This window comes from Macrotis lagotis, chromosome 5 (assembly GCF_037893015.1).
Source record: "Macrotis lagotis isolate mMagLag1 chromosome 5, bilby.v1.9.chrom.fasta, whole genome shotgun sequence".
Lineage (NCBI taxonomy): Eukaryota > Metazoa > Chordata > Mammalia > Peramelemorphia > Peramelidae > Macrotis > Macrotis lagotis.
The window spans coordinates 124,428,709-124,449,110 of record NC_133662.1 but is presented as its reverse complement, the minus strand read 5'-3'; the positions used below and the strand labels follow the sequence as shown (position 1 = coordinate 124,449,110).

General features: G+C 33.3%; 1 long non-coding RNA gene across 1 annotated transcript; it reads right to left on the bottom strand.

Moving 5' to 3' along the window:
- Positions 1-1,170: 1,170 nt before the first annotated feature.
- LOC141489872 (uncharacterized) lies at positions 1,171-18,703 on the bottom strand. The gene is made up of 3 exons (XR_012469015.1): positions 18,527-18,703; positions 10,345-10,410; positions 1,171-1,399 (listed from the first exon to the last, which is right to left on the bottom strand). It is a non-coding gene; the product is annotated as an uncharacterized LOC141489872 (long non-coding RNA).
- Positions 18,704-20,402: the final 1,699 nt, after the last annotated feature.

Here is a 20,402-nt window from a genome sequence, read left to right as displayed (position 1 = left end):
AGCGAGTCTATATTTTTCTGGGGGAGGGGGCATTTTGCTTACTATTAAACAAGAATATTTTATTAATGCATAAAATCATTATTGTACAAAATAAATAAATGTTAAATTTAAAAAATATATATAATGTTACTGTTCTTCAGTGTCTTGAGCCCTGGAAAGAATGGGTAGGTCCCAGGCAAAGGACATGCTCCTAGCAGCAAAACAATGGATCCCTGCCCTAGTCTGAATATTTAAATCTTTGCTGTCCATAATCCACAAGTCCTTAATTATCTCATTTTTGCCCTTTGAATTATACCCCTCATCCTTATATTTTTAATTACTTCATCTCTTTCTGAGGGGCCTTAAATTAACATTGACTCCCCTCCCCATTTCACTGTTCAGAGTTCCATTCTAATACCACAAAGAAATCACTTGAGACCCACCTATAAGCCTCCTATTCCCATCCCATTGTTCAGGGTTGTCACCACTACTTGAAACCCACCCATATTCACAACCATTTTCTACCTTACTAAATTGACCCCTCAAGACATGGTTGATCTATGTATTGCCCACTTCTTAATTCTTCCCTAGCAACACCCTAACTCCTCCCCTATATAAAGGCTGACCTTATCCCTGTTGGCTGCTGTTATCAACTCAGTTGCAGTACAGTTTCAACTGTCCTAACTTTCTTAGTTTTATTTACTTTCTTAGGAAATTCCAGCAGTTTTCCTAAGAAATCTAGCCCAGTTACAACATTATTGTAACTGTCCCTAATTTCTTTTCTTTATGCTTCTCTCATTCTTTATGTGACTTTCCCTTTGCTATCTGTTGCTGATCAGCCTGGCTACTGTGCTCTTATAACTGTCCTTATTTTTCTCCTTTTATTTGCTAAAATCTCTAGTTGTTGCTTTTCCCCTTCTAGCAATCAAACCAGATGCAATAAACATGCAATATTACAAGTCTTTATTCTCTCTTTTTCTTTCTCTCTTAGTTTTTGCTAGGTTTCATTAAGAAATCTAGCCCTTTAATATTGCTTAATTTCTTAACTTCTTTACTTGACTCTTTTAAATCACAGAAATGTGTAACATACTTTCATGTCCCTATACCTTTGAATAAGGAGAGGTTCTGCATGGAATTCATTCAAGATTTTCTAAAGAACCCAGCACTCTTTCTCTCTTTCATCATACTGACTCCTGTACTTACATTTCAAAGTTATCATCTAGTTCTGATGCTTTCATAGAGAAATGTTCTATTTCATTAAGCTCCAGATGTAGTTTTACTGGAAGCCAAACCACATAGTAGCTGCTTATTTCATGATTTGCTCCTTTCTCAGCATGAAGTCTAGGCCCTGTGACTGCTCATCACATTGAAATATCATCCTCCAGATATAGAACTCTTCAGTAAGTCATGGATCTGTGACCTGGAAATGGGTGAAAAACAGAGTTGCTAGTTTGTATATATGCATGCACCCTGGATAAATGTTGGTTCTGATGTTTTTTTCTTTCTCTTCTTCCCTGGTTCATAGCATCTTCTGAAGCATAATGCTCTTCATGTTTAGTTTTATTTTGTTTTTTTCCAGGACATATCATATTCCCAGTGTCTGTAGAATACACTATCTCCCTAAACTAACCTGTAAAAATGATTCATTGTGATTTTTTCATAGAATTTATGATGAGGATTTATTCTAGTGTATTTTTCAAGATCTTTTTGGTAGTATTTTGATGAACTTGCTTTATTTAAAATTTTACCTCCTCCATATCAAATGTACCAGAAGTATTATACAAAGCAGAAGTTTAACAAGTATTTGTTGAATGCTTGACCAGAAACAAAAATTGATTCATAGAGAAGTTGAAATAGAGGAATAAATAGCTATTTCTCTGATTACAGAAGTTTAAACAGTGGGAGGATTGCCCATTATGAGTATTGTGCATATTTTTATTTAGCATTTTTAATAAATCACTAGACTAAAAGAATAGCTCTACACTATGCCTAAGGATGATTTCCTAACTTTAAGATTACTAGCAAAAAAAAATGTATGTCTTTGTCTTCCTTTGAGATGGTGGCCCACTTTTGAGGAAGGTGATGCCCCCATGTATCGTCTCTTCCTTCTAAACTTTTCCATATTGCTCATTCTTTCAAGGTAGTTTATGTCATTGATTCAAATGCAGTTGCTACTACTCCCTTCCATCCACCTTTACTCTTTATTTCCCTTAGCTTCTGCTAATCACAGCAAAGCATGTGTCCCCTCCCCAAAAAAAGGTAGAAATACTTCACGAAAAAAAATGATATAGGAATTCAAAGAGTCTGAGAGGAATTCAAAGCTATGTCAGGTAACTGGACAGCAGAAAACTGTAACTCAGAGAAGGAAGGAAAGATAAGGAAACATTAAACTACTGAAACTATTTAATTGGATCAAAATAATATATGGTGACCAAAAAGAGATTTTAATATATTATCAATGATTATTTTATATGTAATAAGCACCATAGAAGTTATCATCAAATTAGAAGCTATTTCATCACATTAGAGGCTATAATTACTGTATATAACATTATTTTGTTACTCCCTTTTCCAAGAAGTTTTGCTTTATTCTTCCCTCAACCCACCTCTAATTTATCTTTCCTTAAAGACTATGCTGAATTTTATTCTCTATTTCTTGGATCTTCTTTCTTCCTTTTTTTAAATTTGTGTCCCTTTTAAGTGTAAAATTTTTTGAATAGTTTATTTGAACTTCAAAAATCTTATTTTCATATAATTGTCCACATAGATCTTACTCCTATCCACCCTGTTTCTATTTGCCTCCCTCATTCTTAGAATTATCAATTAATAAAACTACTAATATCAGATGAAAGCTATATCCTATGGTAGGAATCATTCTATGAAATTAAGAGAACTGTCAATTTCCTATTCTTTGACATTATGAAAAGATTTTCTAGGAATATCTTTGTAATTTTTTTTTGCATAGTTTCAAAATGACTCAAAATGAGAATTACCGAACTAGTTTGGAGGCACATCAACAATGCAGTAATTTAGTTTTCCTATTATCTTTCCAGTATTTTCCATTTTTTGTCAATTTTGTCAACCTGATAGGTGTAAGATAATAGTTAAGTTGTTAATTTCATTTATTTTATTTTTAATGTTTTAAAGTATTTTTCCCATGGGGCTTTTGAAAGTTTAGATATTTTACTTTGAAAATAATAATAATCTAAGGGATGATGGAATAACATATGGTGAATATAAAGAGATTTTAATATATTATCAATGATTATTTTGCATGTAATAAGTACCGTAGAACATATCAACAAATCAACTATAACTTAGCTATTCTGATCAATAAAATGATTCAAACAATTCCAAATAACTCATGATGAAAAATGCTATCCGCCTCCAGAGAGAACTGATGAATTCTTACTGCAAATTGAAGTATTACTTTTTTCCACTTTATTTTTCTTGCCTTTTTTCTTTTCTTTATTTTAATGATTTTTTTTCATAATTCTGTTGCTTCTCATTTCTTTTGTCCAATTTTTCTTCTACCTTTCTTTGTTGTGTTTTTTTTTTTTTTTTGGCAAGGCAATAGGGTTAAGTGACTTGTCCAGGGTAAAGCAACTAGTTAATTATTAGGTGTCTGAGGTAAGATTTGAACTCAAGTCCTGACTCCAGGGCCTGTGCTTTATCCACTGCGCCACCTAGCCGCCCCTTCTTGTTTTCTTAATAGGGAGATCAGAATACACAAAAAGGAGTGAGAGAAAATTCAAACTTAAAAATATAATGATATTTTAGAAAAGAAACCATAAGGTATTATTCTTTTATTTGTATTTATCAAGATCAGCTTCTAATCACAAGATCATTTTATTCTATTTTGGGTCTATTTCTGGTTCCAATTAAAGTTCATTGTCCTTCATAGAATAAGTTCACAGTGTCCTGGACTCTTTTTGAGGTTTCAGTCATTCCTTCTTCAGTCTTTATGATATACTCTATTAGTCTAACTGCAAAGTTTTAATTCAGATTTACACATCTGAACATTTGGTTTTTCAGTTTTTTTGTTTCCTAATATTCACAGTCATGTGTCTCTGCTTCCCTACTCATTCATTTACCCGTTGCCTTTCCAATGAAGTATAGACATCTGAAAGAGAATTCTGGTCATGCTTAATGACCTCTCACCAAACGTTTTGGCAACACAACCCAAAGCCTTTCCAAAAGGAAACAGTGCTGACCTCATCTAGTCTCTTTTCCCTTAGTCATGAAATTTATTTTCCCTCTAAAGTGAAGTTTGAGACTATGTGCTAGGCAACCCATGATTTTTGTCTTTCTTCTCTCCAGTTGTTAACATATGTGTTGCAGTGAATATAAATAAATTAGTAAGGTTCAAATCTGGTCTCAGACACTTAATAATTACCTAGCCATGTGGCCTTGGGCAAGCCACTTAACTCCATTTGCCTTGCAAAAAAAAATTAGTAAGGAGTAAGTAAATTAGGAAGAATGGAAGTAAATAAAATAAAAAGGAGTAAGTAAAACTTAATTTCAAAACTTACTTTAAAGACTTATAAGCTGCATGATCCTAGACTAGTCACTTAACTTCTCTTATCCTTCCTTAGTTTCATTCTTTGTAAAAGAAGGATAATAATAGCATGCACATAATATCATAGTTATTCAGAGAATTAAATAATTTTATATAGAGAACATCATTTATATATCTGAAATTGCTTTATAAATGTTAAATGTCATCATTTAATCTAACTTAGGTAGTTAATGTCTGCCACTTCTTGTAGAGTAAGGGCAATTCAGTATGAACCCAGTAGATATCTCTACAACAAAATGTTCTCATCACAAACCTGTGAATTTACTGGCATTTGCAATGTACAGAGTACAAAGAAGGGTTAGTAAGTTGGAGTCCTAAGTATTTAAGTTCTCTGAAATATTTTCATGAGGCTTTTTCTATGTGGAGTTTCTGTTTTCTTATCTTTGAACTTCAACTTTAGTTCATCTATATCTGTCTTGTAATTCTTTATTGTTGGAAAATTTGGACAACTATTCTTCCATTTTTCCAATCACATGATCTCAACTATTTTCTCCTGTCCTTTTATAATCTGAAGAGTATATAATATTTCTCAGGCTATCCATTGTTTTCAAATAAATGTCTGACCCATCATCTTTTCTGGTGATGTTAGCTTAATGATATGCTTTTAAATTTTTTTTATTATTTATTTATTCTTGACATGCTCTTTTTACATTTTGAGTTCCAAATTCTCTTCCTCCCTACAGACAAGTGATATATCAGTTATACATGTCAAATCAAGCAAAACATATTTCCATAGTAGCCATGCTGCAATAAAGCTAAAAAGTGTGAAAAAACACATCTATTTGCACTAGGAATTCATCAGTTATCCTCTGGAGGTAAATACCATTTTTCATGACATCTATGGAATTATCTTGGATTATTTTATTGAGCAGAATAGCTAAATCCTTCACAGTTGATTTTATGATATCTGTATGATGCTTCTTACATGCAAATAAACACTGGTAACATACTACAGTTTATTTATGCTTACCATATAATTATTCTATCATCCTTTGGATTATTGCTCTTGGGTTAATCATTCTTAATGAGCTTTCATAATTTGTCAGGGAGAGGAATATTAAGATGTCCTTCCTTTCCTGATATCCTTGGAAAGTAACTAATTTTGCCATGTATCCTGGTTTCCTGTGTAAAATTAACAGAAGCTTTTCTGGTGACTCTCTAATGGTTTTCCAACCCCCTCTGGAAATATATATCTAACAAGGAATATGATTAAGTAACCTTGTGTTAAATATGCATGGTCAGCAACATAATTACCATATGAAATTCCTTTGAAATCTAAATTATTAAATCTAGATTCATGAGGGAAGTAAATAAATTTCATCCCCTTTCTCATATTATTCTAGAACTTTAGATATTTGGACTCAATCAGAACTTTTATTAATTAACACTAGCCATTATTTTTATAACCTAAAGAATTATAAAAATATTCTCTCCTATAATGTTAGAGATCCCACATATGACTGAGGAAAATATATTCTAATATTTTTATTAAGCAAGGACCCAAGAAATTAAGGGTTACTGAAACAAGTCTTTAATTTGCATTAACAATCAATTCTTAAATTCAATTAAATGCAACAAGCATATATTAAGTGATAACCATATGTAAGATATTGTTTGTTTATTAGATTCTAATGTTTATTATATTAAATAATTTAGGTCAATTGTGTTAATTTAATTAACTTAGCAGTTTACTTAAATATCAGATAATATTCATTGCATTTGAAACAAATAAAATCATCATTTAAATAATTTTAAGATTCATATTTTATTAATGGAGATAAAAATTCCTCCAATTGTTCTAAATTGAAGGAGAGGACTTTTTTGTGTGTGGGGGGTGGAGGATTAGACTTTTAAGTCATACTTTTCCTCCTCTTCTTTTTCCTACATTGAGTCTATCTATTCATTTTGACATTGTTGACATACCTGCTATTTTCTTTTGTTTATAGAGAGCTAAAATTTTCACATGCTTTCAGAGAGTATATAGATTCCTTAAGATTGATTCATTTCTTTATATTGATGCATGGTGTTCCCCATATACATAAAAATTATATTTAACAATTATTTCTCAAATAGCATGGTTTCCCAAGTATCAAAGGGAAGAAATGGGGATCTGGAAAGATACTCATCTTTTGGGGCAGCTAGGTGGTGCAGTGGATAGAGCACTGGCTCTGGAGTCAGGAGTACCCGAGTTCAAATCCGGCCTCAGATGCTTAATAATTACCTAGCTCTGTGGCCTTGGGCAAGCCACTTCACCCCCATTTGCCTTGGAAAAACTAAAAAAAAAAAAAGATACTCATCTTTCTTTATCCAAAGGAAAAAATAAATTGATAGATCTGTGTCAAAAATATTTTTCAAGAAAAAAAATGAGTCAAGAAACTACCTTTATATTTTGGAATATAAATTTCTATTAGAGTTTGGATAAGATAACTACTTGTCACTGATATTTCCTTCTTAAAATTACCCCCCTCAGAGGCACTTAAATAGAGGTATTGACTCAAAAGTCAGCAAGTATCAATACCTAAATTCATACCTTATGGATAAACAGTAGCCATGAGTGAAACATTATACATTTTGTAGCATATAACAAGGTCTAGAGGACATGCAAGGAAGGTAGATAGCTACTTATTATCCATCTAATCCATTTTCGGGAATCTCTTTAAAATGAGATATGATTTTCTGGTTTGCATTATTCATTTGATACTGCTCAATAGAGTTAAACATCAGTTTCTCTGGAACATAGGGGAGACAGGTTGATCATACTTAGTCACTGGATTACAGATTAATAGAACTTTTAAAGTCTTTGAGTTCAACCTTTACCTGAGTAGTAATAATCTTTACAAATTTCCTATCCACATAAACACTTGAAGTGATAGGAAAGCCATTATCTCCCTGAGACATGCTTTCCAACTCTACCTTTAAGAAAGCTTTCTTTACTTGTAGCCAAAAACTCTCTCTGTGGCCTCTGCTCTGTAGATCTCTACTCTGTTATGGGTCCAAGATGAACAAGTTTAATACTTCACTGGTATAACAACCCTGCTGTATTATGTCTCCCAATTACTATTTATCCTTAATGATTCCAGTTCTTCAAATATCTGTCTGGTGTTTAGATCATGATCTGGTCCTTAACATTGTTATGCCCTTAATTGCAATCATATGTAGGATCCACTGAATCTTCTGCTGTTTGATAGATATGGGGACAAAGGGAGCTCACTGACATAGAAGAAAGTTATCATTTCTCCCCATTTAGATGTGATGCTAACATCTGTACTTTCACTTGGCATCATTTGATTAGTGTTATTATTCCTTTAATTCTATGTTTCACCATTTGACAATCATGCATTATTAAATTCACTTTTAATCACTGTGATCATACCCATAAGCTATAGGGGATCATGTTGACATTTAAATTTTAAAAATTTTCAGATATTCAATGAAATAATTTGTTGAATATCACAGTCTAATTTTCATCACCACAGAAATGGCATAATCTACAGAGAGGGTCACAGAGATTTATGATGTTATCTAATATAATTCTCAGAGTTATTGTTTCTGAAATCTTAATCTCAGAATTTTCAAGTTACCTTCTTACAAAGAAATAAAATATGACACATACAATCCAGTCTCCCACAGGGAAGGAGGCTATTTATTTCTCCAAATATATAAGAGAGATAAAGCTAAAGAGAAGGTAAAAAAAAATCTTTGAAAGACAAGATTATTTCTTCTTTCCAAATGAATAAACTGCATTTCCTTTTAATGTTAATTTAAATGTTAATTATTCCTCTCTTTGTCAAGTAGCTATTCACTAGAAGATTGACTAATACTTTATGGAGTTATATAAGAACACTTTCACCACTCTTTTTCCAGGCCTACTTTGACTATCCAGCCTACCAAGAATTATTAAGTAAAACACATGGAATATGACTTTCTCAAACATGTCTGTTTCCTGGAATACCAATATATTTGTTTATTTTTAGCTTCTCTAAGACCTCAGGGGTCTATCATGAAGGAGGAGAAGCAACTAATCTGCAGCAGGAGATTTTGCTTATCTTGCAGATAACAGCAAAAGATTAACACACACAAATTTAAACTGATTTTTTTTCAAGATTATAAGTTCAGAAGATCCTGAGTTGTCAGCCAGACAATTTTAGATTAACTTCCAAAGCTTATCCAAAAATAAAAAGCAAATCTTCCTAATGTTGGCCTTCTAAAAAATATATTTTCTTCTTCATTTTTGCCACATCAAGGAAATGATCAATCCAACTGGGAAACCACTCTGTATTCAGTATGTGCACCAAAAACCATATGTTATAAAAGGAGCAACTGATAGCTTGGATGATGTGATCTAAAAGAAGTTCATTTGAGAAAGAACCATCCTTTCTCATCAATAATTGGTATACATGTTCTCTCCTCTTTGTTCCAAGTAGAGTATGATAACAAAGGTGCTACTTTTATAGGTTGAAGTGCAATATCAGGCCATCCTCTTTCCAGAGTTGAGGAAGGCTTCTGCTTTTTTTCCTTTAGGCTTAGATACTGCTGCAATTTCAAATCACTTTTAATCTCCCAATATCTAGTAATTCCTCCAGCTGTAGCTTCCTTATATTGAGGTTGTTCGTTCCTTTCCCTATAAGTAGGATTTTCCCTAAAAATCATTCACAACATTCTTGAAATATGTTCACCTTTTGGTGTGGAAGATCTATGTCAGAACTCTGCTATAATCTCAGTTCTTGGAATCAATATCAGGATTCCCCTGTAGCACAACTCACTAGTAGTAACCCCCAATTCAATAAATTTTAATTTCTCCCAATTGTCCCAAGATCAAATATAGAGCCTCTTAGCATGTAAAGCTTTTCCATTGTTCCTTGAGTCCTTGTCCTTTCTGATTCTCTGACTTCTTTATCCATCTTGGTTCATCATCCTGGTTTCCTCTAATGATCTTAATATAAAGTCTCACATTTGCTACTCTATTTGCCCCAGAAAATCTCTTCACTCCTTCACTCTTTTCATAATAGAAGATGCTTCATCTCCTGCTTATTTCATTTTAAGGAAGGACCTCCAAGCCCTACATACAGACATGCATTTTTTGTTGGACTCTAGCTCCTGAGTCCAGATTTCTTTCTTCATCATGGTCCTTCATAGAAATCCCCATTGTTCTTCTCATCTTTGTTTTATTTGACTTCTTCCTCAATTAAATAAAAAGTTCCTCAAAAATGAAAGTTTCTTTTCTTTTGATTTCTATAAATGATTAAATGCTTGTTGACTTTGACTCTTCACATCAAAATGTCTTTTGCCATTCCTTCACTTTATTTTTCAACCATCCTCGCATAGTTAACGATTACTCTCAAAACATACTTCATCTTCCATCTCTATACCTTTTCCCCATGTTTATAATACTCTGTCTCTTTACCTTCTGACTTCTAGAGTTCCTGAATTTCTTTGAGATTTAGCACATGAGCCATCTACTCCAGGAGACCTTTTCTGGTCCCATCAATTATTAGTGCCATTCCCACTGATTGCCCTTATTCTGCCTTTATCTTATAAATTCTGATTTATATCCATCAACCCATGAGGGCAGGGTTGTTTTTTTTTTTTTGCTTTTAACTGCATCCCCAGAACTTAGCATCATGTCTTACTAATATTTAATACTTAAATGTTTATTGATTAATAGCTTATTTGATTGACTAGGAATTGTGTGGAGCTTACACAAAAAGAGTAAAAAAAGTTTATATAAAAGGAATAAGAAGGGTTGGCAGTGATGAACTGGGAAGAGGTAAAACAATTGGACTCACCCTGCAACTTTGATTGCCAGCAGGATAAGTGAATCTTGAAATGTTTTCTTGCATTAGTCTGCCAACCTTGAAAGAGACATAATGTATAAGTGAATCAGGAAATTTCAACCCAGTGACCCCAAACACTTTAGGTCTTTTACTTTACTTTCATTTAATTTCATTTACATTTTACTTTTACTTCAATGGAATAAAATTTAGTTTAACTAAAAGTAAATTAAATAAATTCATAAAATGAACATGGGGACCATGTTAAGAAAGGAAAGCAAAATTGGGAAATTAAGTAAATACAGACACTAGAGTCATTTGTATTTTTATTTTGAGAGGAATTAATACATAGTCTAATAGAAATTCCATACAACAACTGAGAAAATATAAAGGTTAGGAAGGATAGGAACAGCCAGGGGCACAAATGTCTCCACAGTTGAATACACTGATTCACCTTGAACTTAGACTGTTACCTAGTGGTTCAACTAAATACAGTAGCTATTCTAGTCACAAACTATATGAAACTGAGGGGGGGGACATTTTTCATGTGTTGAGGGGAGAGAGTAAAGGAAGATAGTACATGATATGCAAATATTTTATAATTACTTAAAGTATTCAATAAAAATATTAAATAACAATAAAAGTTACTAAATTAACAAAATATAATTCAATTTTTAATATTCTCAGTTTGGAGGAGTTCAGACATAGGGATCGTATTTCAGGGAAGTGTGACTGTATATACATTTATACACATACATAAATATTCTTACCAATATTTGACCAATAATTTGAGTATGTATTTAAAACATACAAAGAGGTGTATAGCACACAATAGGCATTTAATAAATGTTTGCTGATTAGTCATTTGGTTTTTCTTCTTTTCTGCTGTTGACTTTTGCTGGAAGAAGTAGCACAACAAAACTGATTTTTGTTATCTAGTCTCAGCCAGGACCACTTTACTAGAAGTCAATCTTTTTAATCTCCAATTTATTCTTTCCCATTTCTTAGAGAGATTGTTCCAAATGTTTTCTTCTCTTTTCAAACCTCCCTCATTACTCTACCTTCTCCTTTTAGCATAAGACTGTACTGCACACTTTTCTGAGAAAACAGATACTATTCCAACTGAGTTCTTATTTTCCCCCTATTCTTCATCTCAAAACCCCTTGTCAACAATTCCCATTCTCTCCTCCTTTGCCTCAGTGTCTGATGAAGGGCTCACCTTTCTATTAGCCAAGGCCCTTTGTATGTCTACAAGATTACCTCACAATCATTTATCCTGTCAAATCTATAATTGTTTCCTATGAATTAACCCCTTCCAGCTGGTTAGAAATATATTCCAATCTCTCCTATTTTAAAGTAACTTCATTTAACCTTACTCTGTCCATGAGCTATTGCTCTATATCTTTGGTCCTTTTGTTTTAGCCAACCTCCCAGAAAAAGATGGACCTCTCCAAGTTCTTTCCTCTAACTTATACCTTACTTCTCAACTCATTAGTAACTGGAATTTTTTTCTTTTGGATAATTCCATTTTATTGAAAATTGAAAAATTGTATTTCTGGTGCAGAGCCAAGATGGAGGCATAAAGCTAACGTGCTCCTGGAACTTTTCCATACCAAAAATAAATGAAAACTCTAATCTGACATTCAAAATACAGGTCCTACCAAGAAAAAGAGAAGATTCAAAGAAATTGTAGACATCATGGAGGATCTTCAATGAAGTTCTGTCTCTTTAGGAGAAAGGGGAAGTAAAATCCAGGAGGTGGGAAGGCAGGAAAGCCAGCAGGAGGCTTTTAGCCACAGTGCATTCCAGATACAGACAGTTTAGCAGAAGTCCCAGCAGCTAGATAGCAAGCCAGCAGGATGAACTTTAAACCCAAACAAAGTTTAAACCCTGAGGTCACCAGGGTAAAAGACAGAAACAAACCACTGTTAAGTCAGAACCTGGACCTAAAGGGGGGTGGGGGAAGAACCTCTGCAAAGGCAAGAACTGGACTGCATAGGAAACATCTTGGCCAATGACAAGCCAAACCAAGGATCAGACCCCAGCAAAAAAAAAAAGAAAAAGAAAAAAAAAGCAAGCTTGGATGCTTGGATCTATACTCCCTACACCCCAGGAGCAGAGCTAAAACAACAAAGATGAGGAAAAAGCTAAATGAGTGCTCACTGTGGAAAACTACTTTTCAGATAAAGATGACAACACTGCCATGTCTGAAGAAGAAAGCAGTGAAAAATCACTCACAGGGTATTTATCAAAACAGTCTATAAATTGAATGCAAATACAAAAGCTCATCAAAGAGCTTTAAAAAAATTTAAAAAACAGGGCGGCTAGGTGGCACAGTGGATAAAGCACCAGCCCTGGAATCAGGAGTACCTGGGTTCAAATCTGGTCTCAGACACTTAATAATTTCCTAGCTGTATGGCCTTGGGCAAGCCACTTAACCCCATTTGCCTTGCAAAACATTAAAAAACAAACAAAACAAATTTAAAAACCAAAAGAAGAGAGTAAGAAAAGAGAGGGAAAAAATGAAATGAAAGTCATGCAAGGAAAATTATAAAAAATTGACCAAAGAAATCAACTATGTTACAAGTAAAAATAATCAGTTGGAAAAGGAAACACAGAAGTTAATTGAAGAAAATAAAACTCTAAAAATTAGAATTGAACAAACAGAAGCCAATGAATCTATAAGACTACAAGATACCATCAAACAAAAATAAAAAGGCTAAAAAAAATGTAAAGTTACTTTTAGGGAAAACAAATGACCTGGAAAATAGATCCAAAAGAGACAATCTGTGAATCATTGGACTACTAGAAAGTCTAGACAAAAAAAAAAGAACCTGGAAAACTGGAAAACATCATAGGGCCACTTAATCCCATTAGCCTTGCAAAAAAACCTTAAAAAATGGGAACAGAATTTAGACCTAAAGAGCAAAATCATAGATAAATTAATAGACCAAGAAACACTCTATGGAAAAGGGAAAAACTTGTGACCAAACAAGAATTAGAGCACATTATAAGCTGCAAAATGAATGATTTTTTAATAAATCAAATTAATTTTTTTTTCCACTAATAAAATCAATGCTACCAAAATTTAGAAGGAAAGCAGAAAGCTGGGAAACAATCTTTAGTTCTGATAAAGATCTCATTTCTAAATCATAGAAAATTGCATCAAATTTATAAGATCACAAGTTATTCCCCAATTGATAAATGGTCAAAGGATATGAAAAGTTTTCAAATGAAGAAATTAAATCTATATATAATCATGTGAAAAAATGTTCCAAATCATTATTGATTAGAGAACTGCAAATTAAAACAACAATGAGGTATCACCTCACACTATCATATTGGCCAAGATGGAAAAAAAGGAAAATGATCAATGTTGGAGAGGTTATACTAGGATTGGAACTTGTGTTGGTGGAGTTGTGAAGGGATCCAACCTTTCTGGAGAGCAGTATGGAATTAAGCCCAAACAGCAATAATTATTCATACCCTTTGTCCCAGCAATTCCAATTCTAGGTCTATATCCAGAAGAAATTTCATATATATATATGAAGGAAAAAGCCCAAAATATTCATAGCAGCTCTTTTTTATAGTGGCAACAAATTAGAAATTGAGGTTATATCCATCAAATGGGGATTGGCTAAACATATTATGGTATATGAATACTATGAAATATTGTTCTATTAGAAACTATAAATGGACAAATTCTAGAGAAGAATGGAATGACTTATGGGATCTGATGCTGAGGGAATGGAGAAGAACCAAGAGAACAATGTAAACATCAACAACAACACTGTGAGATGAACAATAATGGAACTGAACAATGATAGAGCAAAGAATCTTGAAGGAAGCAGTTCCTCTCAGCAGTTTGGAAATCTAGGACAACTGTATTTGACCAGCTATGAAATATGTTATCCCCAAACAGAGGAAGAAAAGCAAAACAAAACAAAACACATAAAAAAAAACCCCAACCCTTATGAATCTGATAAACACTTTATAATAATTATCTCTTAAGTGTCTTTCCTTTAATCCTAATTTCTCATACTGAAAATAACTAATCTGTAAACATGTTTATCAAATTATGTATGTACAATACTAACCTGACTGTTTATGACTGAGGGGAGGGGGGTGAAAAAGGAAGGTGGAAGGAAACTTTGTAACTTAAAAATAGGCATGTGCATATGGATGAAAATAAATTACAAAAAAAGAAAAAAGAAAAAAATGGCAAATCAGATATATTCCCTTTTATTTGACTTCCCCCTCCTCCTATCATTTTGATTTTTTTCAAGGCCTTTCATAAGATTTTCCACAAGCAACATGATCATTCTTATCATTAAGGTGAAGAAGTTTACAAGATGTCACAGAACAATATCTAAGAACTGTGTACTCTAATAATGGGCCTATATGGCCCATTATTACCAATTATTAGTAAAATGCATTATCCAAAATGACTGCTCTGCTCTTACTTGTCTCTTCATTTTATTATCTTCATTTTTGAGAAAATTACTTATATTCATTACTCTTTTAACTGATAGAAATATCTTCTGTGGGATAGCTGACCTTTCCCTGCATTAGCTTGTAACATTAACAAATCTTTTTACTAACTTAAATCCCAAACATTGCTCAATGAGTAATTTCACCTTAATGCTCCAAAGTTACCAAAGTTCTATTAATTGTCAAATATTATGACCTTTTTCAGTCCTTTTCAATAAATTTCAGTAGTTTCTATTATTTCTAGCTTAAAGCAGTATACGACTTGATTCCATCCCACTTTTCCAGTTCTTGCTGATGTATATTCCTCATATATAACACTACATCTCCCATTTCTATGTCTTTTCTTTATCTGTCCCTTGTTCCAGTAATTCACTTCATCCTGATCACAACTTCTTAAAATCCCTGCCTTTAAAACTCATCTCATGTCTTCTTCTCCATGAAACTTTTACTGAATCCTGTTCCCAGGTTGCTAGCACTTTCACTCCCTTTCAGGAAAAAAGTTATTTACTTATTTATCTAGTGGATCTATAAATTCAGTAATAAAGGGTGCTCTAGTTGAAGAAATTCCACTACTAATGTCCCTACTAAGACATTAAAGCCTTAGTAAGTTATCTGGGACATTGAGATGCTGTTACCCAGAGTCACAGAACCATAAGCTGTCAAAGTTGAGACTCGAACCAAAATTTTCCTGATGCAGAAAATATTTCTCAATAATGTGATACTACCTCTCTTATTTTGCAAATGTATGTATGTATGTTTGTATGTGTATATGGGGACATTTATTTTTATGCCACACAATCCTAAATCTTTACAGAGTCAATTAGTGAAGAGTTAAAGGATTACATTGCTGAGTGATGGCCTAGTTAAGATTAAATAACATTAATTTGTAATCAACACAATAAATACTGTTAAATGACTTTCTCCATCATATAACAATTAACTGCTTTTACTGGGCAATCTATGATATTCTAGACTTCTACTATGTACTTTTAGCACAGAACAATTATATGTGGTACACGGCTGAATGTCCCTTTATAAATATCATGGTTTTCCATGAATCATACTCTTACCTAGGAGTGCTCTGACCAAAAGAATATAAATTTTGATCTTTGATCACTGAAACCTCATAAGATATCTTGGGATTTATAGGTTAGATTTCGTTTTTAAGGACTATGGCTTAAACCCAAAACACTCTGGCTTTCGTTGATTGATCAAAGATAGATCCCAAGTCCAAGCCTCAGTTAGGGCTCTGATGGCTCAGGGTGAGTATGAATGGCAATTGGGTTTTTTTTTGTCAGAAACCCTGAGTCTTCTCCTCCCTGATTAATTTTGATTTTTTTTTTGGCTTGGAGTTTTTATGTTGTTGGGGGTTTTTTGACTAGGTAAAAAACACCTCATTTCTTACCTAGCCTTTATCACTGAATGGGTGTTTTATTCAATCAAACAAAGACCTGGGAAAGACTTTAAGTTAAAAAGGCCAGCATCTCCCATTGCATCTGGGGCCATCTCCAGTCTTCCTGATCTACATCTTACTACTAGTCTCAGATGGCTTTAGAGGAGAAAGTGAAACTGGTGACTTTGCACAGCCCATTCTGACTTAAATCTATTCACTTGCAAGTAATATTATCATTTTCCAGAAAGGATTGGTTTCCTATGCATTTAAGATATTATAAATAGAATTATAGAGGATTGTATATTAAATATTCCCCTCCATCCCATGCCACATACTCAGGCAACGTTTCCTTAGTAGTTAGGGCTGAATGGCTAAATATGTATATGTATGAATATACATATATTCTCTGTGACCCTGGTCAAGTCACCAATCTTTTAGCACCTCTAAGAAATTTTAATAGGCATTAAGTTGTATAATTATTTCTAATTTAGTTGATGTGTTTCCTAGACTAATAAAATGCTACAAGTGAAGATAGATAGATAAATAGGTACATACATACATATATATTCATTTACAGATTCATAGTTAGATAAATTCTAAATCTCCAATGTTTTACATTGAGTAGGCACTCAAAAAATGCTTATTAGATTGCATTGTTCATTTTTATTGCTATTTAATTTTTTATTTTTATTTATTTTTTATAACTATATTGTATCTTTCTGATTAGATTTTTTTTTTTTAGATTTTTCAAGGCAATGGGGTTAAGTGGCTTGCCCAAGGCCACACAGCTAGGTAATTAACAAGTGTCAATTAGATTTTCAACTACTTGAGTGCAGGAACAATTTCACATGATTAATATTTTCCATAGAACCTATAATCATACATTGTAACTACTCCAGATGTATTTGGCAACTCGAATTAAAGAGAGAGATGAGAGAAACAAGAGAGAGAGAGAGAGAGAAAGAGAGAGAGAGAGAGAGATCGGAATTACTTGCAACAATGTAGAATCTCAGATTTCCCAGTTTAAAAAGAAGACATTACTAGAGAATATGATGCATTTAGAGGAAAACAACTTATCTGACACTCAGTCACTCAGTTGCTACTTGTGACATAGTGACCACACATACTGGGAATTTTGTTCAGAAGACAATGAAGAAAAATAAGAATATGGTCTTCATTTGCAGGTCTGAGAACTCAACCTCAGAAATAAAACAACCAATGAAGATGAAATATTAAAGGAACTGAACCAGTCAAAAAAATTTCCTTCTATGGGACCTTATCTACCTAATCACCCAAGCCTAAAACCTTAGTCATTTTGTATTCTTCCTTCTTCTAAAGCATCCAAGTCTAGCTCTTACTCTCATTCACTACATATCTTACATCTCTCTTTGTCACTGATCACATCCCCACTACCCCAATTCAAGTTTTCATCACCTCTTAACAAGACTACTATAGTCAATCAATAAATAAACAAACATTTATTACATACCTACTATGTGCCAGACACAGAGGATAGAAATGAAAAGAATGAAATAATCCTTATTTGCAAAGAACTTACATCTAATAGGAGTATGGGTACTATATAAATATCTCTAAAATCACTAGAAAGTAAATACAAATAAACAGACACACACAAAGGAGTTAAATGTAAGAGTGCTTGAGAAAGAAAACACAATCACCTGGGAGATAGGAAAACCTTTATGCAAATATGTTTAAAAAATATAATTAAAGGCAGAGAATGCCATTGTGAAGTGGAGATCCATGTGGGACAAAGACATCATGTGTAAAGAATAGAGAGTTCAATTTCTCTACATCATGAAGTAGCATTCAAGAAGTTGTAGTATTCAGTGAGATTAGATGAATGAAGATAAACTGGGGGCAGGTTCTATAAGGCTTTAACAGCTAAGCAGAGGAATTTATATGTAGTGTAAATGGGCTCTGCGTTCACTCTCCAAACCCTCTTTCCAACCAGTAAATAAGATCCATAGATGAAGATTACTCCTCCCCCTCACAGTTATAGTGGGTACAATGAAGGATTCAAAAAATGAGGATTTTTATACTACTACTATTACCCATTATCCTCTATCCACTGGGGGAGAGGGAGCATATTTCTTCCACTACCATTCATCCATTTATATATCCTTATCATCATGTAGTTTATTGCCCAAATGGTTTATCCTCAATATCAATTAGCTAATTATCACCAATTAGCTTTTATAAAGGGATATTCACTGAGAAGAGATAGAAAAACCAAAGTAGTCAATCTAGACCTAGATCCTCATCAAACCAGGTCACAGTCTGTTCTCTATTTACCTATTTGATCCCTGCACCATGTTCTCTTCCATCTGTGATATAATCAATGGATGAGTTGCTTCCTCACATCCAGGAAAGGAGTCTCAGCTTCTGGATCAATCCACTGCTGGGTGAAAGCAAGAAGGTTACACCTCAGATCTGAATCTTTACTGGGCATTGCTGTTGACTTGCAGTTCAGTTTACTACATACTCTATTTGCTCTAGTTCTGTTTTTCCCCAATATTTTAAATCTCATAAGAGTATAAACTTACTCATTTATCCCCACTAGGAGATTTATTTGTTTGTTTGTTCATTTATTTATTTCAGATCACCACTTTGTGAACTGGAGGTGAAAAGAGTACAGGCATATGAAGTTTGCTGTGTGAGAAAAAGAAGTCAGTTTCTCTGAACTATGTTGTATTTTTCAGTGGCAGCAGGATTGTCACTTAATTTCTGGCTCAGTTTCTTCAACTATAAAATGAGGATTGTGAAAGTCAAATGATATAATATTTTTAAAGTATTTGGCAAATGTAAATGTTAGCTATTACTGTTATTATTGTAAATAAGACAAATATCAAAAAAATGTAGTATGATGCATTTATAACCATTGAGTGGTCAGAATGGCACAAAAATGCAGCTGACAACTGGGAGCAGGGTATAAGAAGCACTTCTACCCCTGCTACCTCTAATCCCACCCAAAAGCTTTGAATAGTTCTGTTTTACCACAAGAAAAAAAAGAGATCAGTTTCATGCATCTATATATTGTACACAGATTTAGTTCTATCTCAAAAACCAATTAAACAGCTTTTCATCAAGCCAAGGAAGATGCAGGAATTGATTGGCACATGGTCATACTGATCTTAAAGAAAATTACTATGAGAGTAGTGTGCATAATCAACTGGAATACTTGCAAAGGAGTCAGGGAGACTGACTAGAAGACTTTTTTCAATAATCTAGGAGAAAGGTGATGAGGGCTGGATGGAAGTTTAAGATATAAGAGGTATTAGGTAATTTAAAATAGCAATATTTAGTAACTTATAGGAAATGTGTGGTGGGAGAGTGAGGAGTCAAAGATGATGCTAAAGTTATAGGCAAGGACTGAAAAGATGGTGGTACCTTAAACCAAAATAGAGATTTTAGAATACAGAAGTTTAGGCATTCCATTTTGGTTCTGTTGAGTTTTAGATGACTCTGGGATATACAGGTAGAAATATCCATAGCCAATTGAAGCAGGACTGAAATACAGAGTAGATATTGCCTTGCTTCCAGACTCTCCCCTCTCTAAAGCCTCCTTCATACAACTGCAGAAATAATATTCCTAATGCACTGGTCTGCCTATACTACTTCTATTTTTAAAATGTCTCCAGGAACTCAGAGTATAAACCCCTCAGTTTTAGAACTTAGAACTCAAAGTGCATTACCTTTCCAGTCTTCTTTCACAAACTCAACATCTTGAGATGGATCAAACTACTAGATTTTCCTCAACCAACCAATTTTGGTCTCCATCCTAATTTCCCTCATTCCTAAAATGTATTGTTTCCTCATCTCTATCTATGATTATTTTTAAGGTCTTACCCACACCACTTCTTTCTTAAAACTTTTTTAGTTTCTCCATCTAAAAGTATTTTCTTCCCTTTCAAATTTTCCTATAACACTTCAAATATATTTTTTGATCCTATGCCACTTGGTTTTGTATTCAATTTTTCTATTTATATATCATCTTTCTTTATGTAAGATCATTGAGAGTAAGAACTATTTCTTTCTTTATCTTTGCATTATCATGTAGCACCAACTCCTAATGGTTTACTTCTACTTCAAAGAAGAGGTTCAGAAATTAGGTCTCCAAATAGTCCAATGGATTTATAATCTCCAGTAAGTATATATTCCTGCCACAGAG